Raw genomic sequence first — 10174 nt, 5'->3', positions numbered from 1 at the left:
TTTATAACTGGAAGTTTGTACTTCTTAATCCCCTTCACCTATTTCACCTCCCCCCACCCCTTCCCCTTTGGCAACCACCAGTTCGTTTTCTGTATTTATGAGTCTGTCTGCTTGTTTATTTTGTCTTTTAGATTCCACATATAAGTGAAATTATATGGTATTTGTCTTCCTCTGTCTGACTTACTTCGCTTAGCATAATACCCTCTAGGTCCACCCATGTTGTTGCAAACGGCAAGATTTCATTCTTTTTTATGGCTGAGTAATATTCTATACATTGGGTGATTTTATGGAATGTAAATTTTACCTCAATAAAGCTGTTCAGAAAAACAAACCCACTGAAAACAGAAATCAAAATGTCACAGTAAATGATGGAAGGAAGTTGGGGTGGGAATTTAACTTAAAAATGAAACAAAGACAAGAGGGGACACCGGAGCGCTGAATGTTGTTTCTTGATCTCACTGTGGGTTACAGTTTGTGAAAATTCATTGAGCTGTGTTCTTGGGTGCAGTTTTCTACACGTATATTATGCCACAATACAAAGTCTTAAAAATGGCATTAAGGGCCTGGGAGGGGCCAGGAGTGACCCAATGATCAGCTACAGAAGCTGAAAGGTTATTCAGAAGCTATACAGCTGTTCTTGGGTCCCCATGAGATTTTTGCCTCTCTATTGCCACTATTTTACAATAACCCCCACTATTAGAGGTGGCCGACACGAATTTCTTACTATGAAAAAGCCCCACTAAGAGACCCACGCCGAGAGTACCAAAAATGGCAGCTCTAAGAGGGTACAAAGCTGGACCTCTACCGCCCAGAACAAGCCCTGGCAATACAGTAGGGCCACGTGAACAAGCGAACAGATGGATGAACAGAGGAACAGTTGAAAAGGAAAGGAAGTGTAGAAGGACAGATCTTCAAAAACTCATACATTGCTCCCTGCAGCCCAGCCCACATTTCCACAGGGATGGGGACAGAAATGATGGGGGCCCAGAGTATGAAATAATGCCCTGGGAATGTGAAGAGCGTGGGGCAGGCGAGGGCACGTGAGAGCTGGGTCTGGAAGGATGGGTAGGCATCTGCCAGGGAATGAAGGGAAGGGAGTAGGACAGACAGACAGAAGTACGTTGTTGCAACGGAGCCTAGTGGTCTTCGGAACCCTGAGAAGGGTCACGGGGCAGAAATGCAGGGTGAGAAGGAAAGGTGAGAGATGAGACGGAGTGAGCCAGGAGTACGTGGGAAGGGCCATCTATTCCCAGGCAGGACACTTAAACTTATTCCTGCAGGAATCACAGCCAAGAAAGGTGAGATTCACTTTTTAGGGAGCTCATTTTGGCCGGAGCAAGAGGAGTTTGAATTTATGGACCATCCACCCTGTTGGTATTTATACTTCCTTGCCTCTGTGTCTGTCTCTCCTTCTCAGCATTCTCTTCCTTCTCTCTCTCTCTCTCTCTCTGCCTTCCTCCCTCCCTCTCTCTCTGTCTCTCTCTCATGTGTTTTCTTGTACAGGTCTCTCCTCTTTATGTGCTTCTTCCCATTTTTTCCTCAAGACACTATCCTTTGAAGACATCCCTCCACCGTCTCCATCTCATCTGTCCCAAACAACTTTCCGATTCCATCTCCAGGACTCATTTTCGCCAGGACCCTAGTCCTACCCGGGCTTGGTTGGGTCCTTCGCAAACAAGTAGCTCAGGATTTCCTCTTGAACAACAAGATCTTTGGGGCCTCTCCAGCGCACAGACAAGACATCTGGAAGAAGGAGCCACCCTCTACTGGGCCCAGAGAAAGTGAGCCACCAGGTCCTGAGGTCTACATGGAACCAGTGAACTGGGGGACAGCACACTGTCCTCTCCAGCAGCCTGATGCTGCTCACAACATAGTTGGTGCCAACAGCTCTGAAGCCTCCCGCCTTCCAGCCTCATCCAGGAGAGCCTACGGCCTGCTTGCTCTCATCACCTCCCACCTTCAGCTCTGCAGTGACTCCTGGCTTGTGCCCACCCTCCCCAGGCACAGGACCACTGGACCAGTATAGCACCTCCTCCAAGCCCATCCTGCGACTCCTCTCCAGGACCGTTCTCTCCCCTGGGACAAGAAGGTCAAGCTGCTCTTCTAGACATGACCTCAGAGATGTGCAGCAAGGGCCCTGGCCCAATTTATCACCACGGGGCTATAATTAGGTTTGTTAACATACAGTCCAGTGTAGTCTTGTTGACTAGGAACTTAATCACGTTACTATTGAGTTCCTGTACGCGTTGCTTGGGGTGACTGTTTTACTTGTAGAGTTATAGCCAAGCCCAACGGGAGGAAATTAGCTTTGGACACAAGTTTGGAGGGGGGGGCGGTTCTTTTTCCTCATGACTTTGTCTCCCTCCCCCCCCTTCCATGTGAAAATATTTAGCAAACAGTGACAATGATGAAAAACAGTAGGAAACAAAATGTTCTACATTAGTATAAAACATGAAAAATGCAGCAAGGACCCTTAGCGGTACAACATGTGTTATGCTGGCTGGCAGTCCATTAGCTCTGATAGACATTTCACTTACCTAAGTCAAATATAACAGTCTAGTATTCATTAATATAAGAAGGGGCTGTGGAATCAGAGCTACCATCTGGCTGGGCCGACAGAATAATCTACAACTCATGATTAGGTCTAAGGAGTGGGGTTTCACTTTAATCTTTCTCATTGCTCGAAATTTCCATCTGCGCAGTTCGGCACATCATTTTTCTTCAAGACAAATGTGCTGTTTTTCATGTTCCAAAATTAGATCAGAAGAAAACGATTAATCATGTCACGGCCTGGGAAAGGAAACAAAGCTCCGATATTCTGCAGCTCTCCCCCCCTCCCTCCCCCTCCCTCTCCCCCCCCCCCGCCGCCCCCCGCGGCCCGCCCCTCCCCGGCCCCGGACGGTTGCAAGTTTTGCTTTTTTCCCCAACCTCTGGGTTTTCAGCACAACTTTCGAGACGCCACCGCCAGCCGAGAGGAGGGGGGGGGGGGAGGAGGGGGAGGAGCGGGAGGGGGGGAGGGCGCCGGCCGGGCCTGCGGGGCAGCGGGTGCGGGGCAGGGGGGGGCCGGGACCCCGCGCCCCGGGTCACCGCCCGGGCCGCGCCGCACCCGCAGTGGGGTGCGCGGTGGGGGCGCGGCCGCTCGCCCCCGGGAGACGGAAGGGCCGCGAGCCTCCCGCCCGCGCCCCCCGCCCGCGGCCGCCACCGTCCTGTCTGTCAGCCGGCGCGCAAGTCATAACAAATCCCTGGCGCGGAGCTGAAGCTGAGCATTTGCCGGAGCGTCAGGGGGATGATGAATGACCCGCAGGCCTTTGAAGTGCTCCGCCAGTTCAGCTGGGTCCGCGGCGCTGACAGAGAAATATACACAACAGCGTAACCAATAATGAGAACATTAAACATTCCTGCGCCCTGACAGGCTGACAGCAAACCCGGCTCCCATCAATCACCGCGCAGATAGAGCCCTGACACCCGCCCCCCGCGCGCCCGCGGTCACCTTGCCCTCGCCCTCGCCCCCGCCCCCGCCCCCGCCCCGCGCGCGCCCGCCCGCCCCAAGGCGCGCCCCCGCGCCGCCCCCCTCCCCGCCACTCCCCGCGCCGCCCCCATCCTCCCCGCCGCTCCTCCCCGCAGCCCTCCCCACTGCTCCCCGCTCCTCCTCCCCGCTCCTCCTCTCTCCCGCCACTCCTCCCCACTCTGCCCTGCTCCCGCCGCTCCTCCCCGCTCCTCCTCGCCGCCCTACCCCCGCCGCTCCTCCGCAGTGCTCCTCCCCGCTCCTCCCTGCTCCCGCCGCTCCTCCCCACTCTTCCCTGCTCCTGCCGCTCCTCTCCAGCGCTCCTCCCCGCTCCTCCCCACTCCTCCCCGCCACCCCTCCCCGCCGCTCCACCCCGCAGCCCTCCCGCTGCTTCCCGCCATTCCTCCCCGCTCCTCCCCGCTCCTCCCCTCTCCCGCCACTCCTCCCCACTCTTCCCTGCTCCTGCCGCTCCTCCCCGCCGCTCCTCTCCAGTACTCCTCCCCACTCCTCCCCACAGCCCTCCCAGCCACCCCTCCCCGCAGCCCTCCCGCTGCTTCCCGCCATTCCTTCCCGCTCCTCCCCAGTGCTCCTCCCCGCACCCCTCCCGCTCCTCGCCGCCGCTCCTCCCCAGTGCTCCTCCCCGCAGCCCTCCCGCTCCTCCCCGCCGCTCCTCCCCAGTGCTCCTCCCCGCAGCCCTCCCCGCTCCTCCCCGCTGCTCCTCCCCGCCGCCTCCTCCGGCCCGTCCCGGCCGCCCGGGCTGCCTCGGAGGAGCCTCGCCCGCGGAGGTCGGCGGAGGCCGAGGCCCCTGGCCCTGGGCTGGCCGCCGCCGCCGAAGCAGGGCCCGAGTGCGAAGCCTTGGTGTCCGCGCTGACGCTCTGTCGCCCTTAACCGGAGGCAAATGACGACGGAGGCTCGGAGAACCCTCCTGGAAGGAAGGCGGGCGGCCCCAAGGGACCCCCGCGGGACCCCCACGGCCCGCCCCCGCGGGGACCGGCCTCCCCAAGTGGGTTGATCCGACGCGATCTGGCTTCGGAGCGGCCGAAAGGGGCAAACAGCGGAGACACACAAAGGTCTCTTCCTTTTCCTGCAGCAGGAAATGGAATCTGCCCAGATAAAGCCTTTGGAGGGACCTTGGCCCTGTTGGGCAGGAGCCGCTGCTGACCTCTCAGCCCCTTTCTGGACGCCCCCCCCCCGCCCCCCCGCAGGGCTCCCAGGAGAACTGGGTTTTAGCCACACTTTCCCGGCCCGGCCTCTACTCCCACCTCCAGGACCAGGCGAGGCATTTCTCCCGACGCCCAGCCCCACGCCCCGGATTATCCCTGCCAGGCCCACAGCCCACGCACGAGCCAAGAGCTCAGGGCAGAGCCCTGGGCCAGGGGCAGTGAGAAGCCAGGGTTCTAGTCCTACCACGGGAACTTGAGCACGCCAGAGTTTCCCTGTACCTCTATTTCTTCATCCACAGGAGAGTGGAAGCCCCAACCTCAGGGCCCAGGTCTCTCCAGATGCAAACGGTTATTTTACTCCTTTTGTTCTTGGAGCTTCCTTTCTTCCTTTCTTCCTTCCTTCCATCCCTCCCTCCCTCCCTCCTTCCTTTCTTCCTTCCTTCCATCCTTCCCTGGCTTTGGGGGAAAGACATTCCCTGACTTTTCAGAAAGTCATGAAAAATGCGCCGCAGCCTCCACAAATGTGTCCAGAGATGGTGAGTGGCAGACGGGGTGCGCCATGCCCCTGGGCACCCAGGGACCAAGGGTGTTAGAAGGAATCTGGCGGGAACCTGGGGGAGGAGATGGAGAGGCAAGTGGAAACCTACCCTGGAGAGCCCAGGCTTTGAGAAGAGGCTGGATGGGGACACCTCAGGTGTGTCTGCGTGCTGGTTTACGGGAGCCAGCTCAGCTGTGAGGAAGAGACATCTGCTCCAGGCTCTAGACTATCTTGTCCTTTCCTTTCGCCCACCTGGAAAGCCCAGCCCTGTTGTCACCACCTCTAGGACAAGTTTGTTCTGCTTGTCCTGGCCCGCAATGACCTTGCCCTTCTCTGAGGTCCTGTGACCCTGGCCCAAATGAGCATCTGGCCTGCCCAGCTGTACTCAAAGCTGCTTGGGACAGGGATGGTGCCATGCTCTGCCCTTCGCTGGGTTAGCTGGGACTGGCACAGCATCTTGTTCTAAATTGGCCGCTGCACTGAGGGGGGCACTTGACGGGATGAGCACTGGGTGTTATTCTGTATGTTGGCAAATTGAACACCAATAAAAAATAAATTTATTAGTTAAAAAAAAACAAAACAAAAAATAAATAAATAAAAATAAATTGGCTGCTACCTACAGCCCCCTTCTCTAAGGAACTGCTCCTATCAGACCCGCTCAAGGGAAAGACCTCAGAGGCCATGTTCCTACTGCATGTTCACCACAGCTGGATGGCCCAGTAACGAACAACTGTCCCTGCAACCAAGCAGATTCTTTCTTCCTTGAAAATTTGAACTCAAGCACAGGTGGTGTTAGGCTCCTAAAAGTCACTAGCGTTTGGGGTGGAGGCAGCCATTTTGAGCCGTGGTAGATGCTGAGGAGAAAGGAAAAGAAAAAAAAAGAAAAAGAAAGAAAAGCCAATCTTCAAAGGAAAACAGAGAATGAGGAAGTGGGCAGAAAAGATATGAAATACCAGATAAATCCAGAAGACAGCAGGACTTCAATTCCTGACTTGCTCATTCCTGTCCTCTAAGGCCTTATTCTACTGCTTCCTGCCCTGGGATGCCTGCCAGGCGGCTGACCACTAGAAAAGCTCTATGACCCGGACCTGGCCAATCCTTCTATCTTTCTGCCTGCGAAGATTGGCCCAGGATAGGCATGTGACCTATGCCAGGCCAGTCAGAGTCCTTCCTTGGGATTTTATATACTGATTCTGAAAGAGAGATAGTGTCTGTTCCTTTTATTTATTTTTCTGAAGATTTTATTTATCTGAGAGAGAGAGAGAGAGAACATGTGAGGGGAGGGGCAGGGGCAAAGGGAGAGGGAGAAGCAGACTCCCCGCTGAGCAGGGAGCCCGATGCAGGGACTCTATCCCAGGACCCCAGGATCATGACCTGAGCAGAAGCCAGATGCTTAACCATCTGAGCCACCCAGGCACCCCTACCCATTCCTTTTAGATTGAGACTTCTAAGGCTAGGACCCCGGAGCTCGTACTGCTTTGGCTACTGCGATCTGAAGAAACAACTTACCCTAGAAGCAAATTATGCCAACCAGAGCAGTGGAGTCTACTAAGGACGAGTCTGATGACTTCTTCAGGCCCCTGGATCCAGTCAAGCCTGAAGCCCACTCTACCCTGGGCCTTCACAGCAAGTGAGCCAATCATTCCCTTTCTTGCTTAAACTAATTTTAGTTTTGTTTTTGCCACTTGCAATCCAGAGAGTCCTCATACTGGCATTCAGGGGACATGTCAATTTAGGAGGATTCACCTAAAATCAATAAATCCTTTTACTCTTTTTCTTTTTCTTTTTTTCTTTCTTCTTCTTCATATACACACACACACACACACACACACACGACTAATACTCTGCTGAGGCCCATATGAAGGCTGCAGTGAGCCTTTTCTCCTCCTTTCTTCCTCTCCAAGTCTTCCCCGTGATCTCACCCATCCTGCCAAGACAGGCCCAAGTGATGTACTTCTAAGCCTATCAGGAATGGTAATTCTCTGGCCCTGTGGTTTGTCCCCACCCCCAAGCAAGAAGAGGACAGGCATGGTGAGCAATCAGTGGTGGGCCTTCCACCCAAACGGGCCTAAACTTGTTTGGCTGTCCTCCCTGCCAGACTCACAAGAAGCCAGAGCTTGGGCTGAACCCTGGTCCACCTGAGACAGGTCACAGGGCTCACGCTTCAGACACACTTTGCCCTCAGTAGTGCTTTGGGACCAACCATGGGCCCCTGGATATTCATCGTCATTCTAATCCTGCTCTGAGGAGAAGACTCCTGGACGAGAGGTAGCATGGGAGAGTTTTCACTTTGATTTGAAGTGAAAAGTGATTAGAGCTGTTCAGTTGATAGCAAGCTTAAGGGAAGCCAATCTTGTGTGCTGCGGCCACTTAAAAAAATTGAGCCAGGAAAAACTGACATAAGTGAAGGTGATGAGCAGTCAGGGGACCTGGTCATTGAGGAACAGGGAAAAGTCCTCAGGATGGAAACGTGACGACTCCATCAACAGTGAGTGGGTTGGCACATGCTTGTTCTCCAGGAAATGGCTGTGAAGGCCCCAGGCAGGCACGGGCCGGATGCAGTTAGGACTCAAGAGTATAAGTTTCCTTGGGATGCCTAGTGGCTCAGCAGTCAGGACATGATCCCGGAGTCCCAGGATCGAGTCCCACATCGGGTTTCCTGCATGGAGCCTGCTTCTCCCTCTGCCTGTGTCTGCCTCTCTCTCTCTCCCTCTGTGTCTTTCATGAATTACTAAATAAAATCCTTCAAAAAAAAAAAGTATGGGTTTCCTTCTTTCTTGTCTGGTCCTCATTCCCCAGGGGAAGGACCAGTGCCAATGAGCTTTGCAAGGAAGCAGCTTTGATCACCATCTAAGAATTTTCTGACAATTCAAACTGTGCAGCAATTGGAAGGGGCCCCTGTTGTAAGGTGATGATCTCCACATTATTACAGGGATGCAAGAAGAGACTAGATCATTCCATGGGATGCCGTAAAAAGAATCTCTAAATGGAGTGTAAGCTGGGCTTTTAGGCCTTTTTTTCAATTCAATGACTTCTGTACCTCATTTGTTCCCTCTGCCAAGTGGGCATGAGGCTCTGTTTGCCATGGGACCTCCTCATCTTCCTAAATGTATGGGTGGGACAGTTGGATTTTCCAAAAATGTGGCTGGTTATACTTTCAGCAATGGCCTCAACAACATCTCCTATCCCATAAACTCCTTTTGCAGTATCACCTTGCCTCTCCCCGTGAAGAAGCTAATTTCTTTCCCATTCACTGTGCTGGCTTGTGACTGATTCCATGAATAGAATGTAGCAGAAGCGACACTGCATGACTTCTGCACTAGACTAGAAAAGGCCATGCAGCTTCTGGTGGCTCTCTGAGGCACTTGTCCTGGAATCCAGCCGCCATGCTGTGAGGAAGCCCAAAGTAGCCCTGCAGAGAGTTCGTATGGAGAGGCTTGTGGAGCTTCAGAGCCATGGCCAAGCCACATTCCAGCTCACAGCAAGCCTCAACCACCAAACATGTGAATGAAGGCTTTTCCAGATGATTCCCCCAGCCTTTGAGTCCACTCAGCTGAGGCCCCTGGAGACAAACCATTCTCACTGTGCCCTATCCACGTTCCTGGCCCACAGAAACTGTGACACTATAAAACGGATTTGGGGTGGTTTGTTATGTAGCAATTGTACCCAAACGGGAGGGAGGCTCTCAGGGGCCTGTGGGCATGAGGCACGCCTAGGGCTGGGACCCACTGGTGGCTCGGTTCTTACCCTCTATTGTGCCTCAGCCCTCTCCCCAAACTGGCCCTCTCTCCAGCCAGGTTTTTTCCCAATTCAAAAGCTAGGCCTTGTCCCTCACACAAACAGGCCTTGTCTCCACCCCTCCCAGTCTCAGACATCCGCGCAGGCCCACCGGCAGCAAGAAGTGTTAGGGGTACAGGAGTCGTGACCACCTCCACCAGGCCCCCTCCCCGTGCCCTCTTGTCATAGCCCTGGGACAGCAAAGTTTAGGAGAAAGTGCTTTCTGTTCTGTGACTCCCACTTAGAATTCCACCCATGAATTCAAAATTCGAGTGACTATCCCCTCCCTATCCGGACCCCCGTTTCTTCCGGGCAGGCACTCTACATTATCACAGGCCTCGAATCCCTCCCATACCCTGGGCTGTCCCAGGGCCCCCCTGCCAGGGTGCAGGAAGCAGGCTGGGGCACTGGTGGCAGCATGTCCGAGTGTCCATGGTGCCGGCTGTGACTGGTGAGGCGGGGAGAGCCCACTCGGAAGGCAAGGTTCAGCTCCTTGGGAAGAAGACAGACTGTTCATAGATGATTCGCTGGCATCTTTGCTTGGAAATTAATGATTCAACAGGCTCTTGCTGGTGCTGGAGGATAGCGGGTAAGGCCCCAAGCGTGGAGCCCAGTGGCACAGGCCTGTGTCGCAGCGCAGGGCCGAGCATCAGCCTGCAGCCCCGAGGCTCCAGACCCAGACACGCTCCCTCTGCTGTCTTTGTGCCCCACCTGCCCAGCACTGCCAGGGAGCCCTGAGCCCTGGCCCAACCACAGCCGGAGCCACCCAACTAGAATCATGGCCAAATTTCTGCAATAACCACTTCTGGTTCTTAAAAATAAATAAATAAATAAATAAATAAATAAATAAATAAATAAATAAATAAATAAATAGAAAAGATTGTCCAAACATGACTGTGGCTCTCCTGAGACAAGTCCTTCACGGGGCAGCATCATGTGCGTCTGAACCCAGTGCCCCCACACAACCTTGCTTGCGGGTGCTGCTGCTAGCATCGCAGTGTGGGGCCAGGCTGCCGTCACCTGCTGTGGAGATGTCATGCCTCCTCGCTCAGCAGGGCGTCGGCCTCCTTCTGGCCAACACTTCATCTGACCGCGCACATGAGCGGGCGGGTGGCCCACGCCCCACCCATCCTCACACCCCCTCTGGTCAGCACAGAGTGGAGCACATGTCCCGAGCTTGGACAGTCGGGT

The 10174-nt window shown here is 54.5% G+C and overlaps 1 long non-coding RNA gene across 1 annotated transcript; it reads right to left on the bottom strand.

The window, feature by feature from the left end:
• Positions 1-2363: 2363 nt before the first annotated feature.
• LOC144312386 (uncharacterized) lies at positions 2364-2979 on the bottom strand. The gene is made up of 2 exons (XR_013377844.1): positions 2929-2979; positions 2364-2790 (listed from the first exon to the last, which is right to left on the bottom strand). It is a non-coding gene; the product is annotated as an uncharacterized LOC144312386 (long non-coding RNA).
• Between the last annotated feature and the right edge of the window lie 7195 nt (positions 2980-10174).

This window comes from Canis aureus, chromosome 4 (genome assembly GCF_053574225.1).
Source record: "Canis aureus isolate CA01 chromosome 4, VMU_Caureus_v.1.0, whole genome shotgun sequence".
Lineage (NCBI taxonomy): Eukaryota > Metazoa > Chordata > Mammalia > Carnivora > Canidae > Canis > Canis aureus.
Note: the sequence above shows the minus strand (reverse complement) of the source record. Positions and strands in the feature narration are given on the sequence as shown.